Below are 1417 nucleotides of genomic sequence, written 5' to 3'. Positions count from 1 at the left end.
TTTGAACTTTTTGGGGTCTCTGAAGTCTTAAATATATGTGCCTCCATGTCATCTGTGTGTTGCTTGTTATTCTTATACAAAGTACAATCTTGCTAACAAAGTGTTGGAATGACCCCCGCTGCTCACCTGCTCGTCTCGAAGAACTGTGAGACCCATTACTATCTACTGAAGCACGCCTACCCCACTGTGACGACACCTACCACGCCGCCCGCCCCGTGCACAGCAGTGAGCCAGCCTCAAGACTCACTTCAATTACAGTTTCGCAAATGCTCACATTCGCTTCATCAATTATCCAGCCGCCGTATAATGTGTCGCTCGAGTGTTATTCTGGGTGTGGAGGGGCGTCCGCTAAGGAGAGAAGGCGGAACTGACGAGACCCCTACTTCGAAAGATTCTGGCACGTGCTCGCGGCGAGCGCAATCTCATGCTGCTCGAGGAAGCCAGCATGACAGATCGCAGAGAGTTCTGGGAGAACAGGCGCTGGAGGTGGACAACGTTACATTTACGATCTGAAAAGGTTATGGCTATACCTGATAAAAACTAGACTAAACCGCACGTGTGTTATACTGACCGTAATTGCGTGAGGCGGGGAGTCGTGTCGCAGATGTACTTTGTAAACTCTGTATCGTTGCGTGTCTTTCCCCGCGATCAACTCCTTTGCGCCTGTTCGATCAACCAGTGAAAGAGTGGCACGGCAGGCATGCATTTTGCAACTATGAACATGAATGAGAAGAATTTTCAATCTGAATGCCTGGCATTGACGATGTGATAATGATACCAACTCAAGTCTGCCATCTGCCAGGCGGATACTGTTCCACCCATCGTGCCGTTGAAAAAAAAACCAAAAAACAAAAATATATCATGAGCCCGAGCTCAATGAGAGAGTAAAAAAGAAAAGAGCACGCACACGAATGAAGACAAAGATAGTAATGTCAACAGAGAGGGATATAGAGGATAAGAGAATAACATAAGAAGATAAAGAGAAAAAGATGAATGAGGCAAGAAAAGATAGTACATATAGAATACAAAATAGAGAGAGAATATCTGACAAGATAATATAAAATTGGGTTCGAAAACAAGGATCAAAGAACAGAATACTCTCGCTAAGGATACATAAGGAAGATAAAGGACGATAGATTAAGAGAGAATATTATAATATAGAAATAACAAAGAGCAGAACAATATAACCGGACATATAACCTATAATAGGAGAAAAATAAAGAAAACGGGAGAGACAAAAAAACAACACACTCATTATGAATAAGGATCGTGCTATCAGATAACATTATTAAACAGTAGATAGATGAATGATTGATGAGATAAAAATAATGTACTGGCAAAGGAGACAAGAGTAGAAAAAATATAGAAGGAGAAAAATAGAGATTTATAATATGGATCATATATACGATCAATACAC

This window comes from Morone saxatilis, unplaced genomic scaffold, assembly GCF_004916995.1.
Source record: "Morone saxatilis isolate NCDOM2014 unplaced genomic scaffold, NCSU_SB_2.0 Contig0, whole genome shotgun sequence".
In the NCBI taxonomy this organism is placed as follows: domain Eukaryota; kingdom Metazoa; phylum Chordata; class Actinopteri; family Moronidae; genus Morone; species Morone saxatilis.
This window is presented reverse-complemented; position numbering follows the sequence as displayed.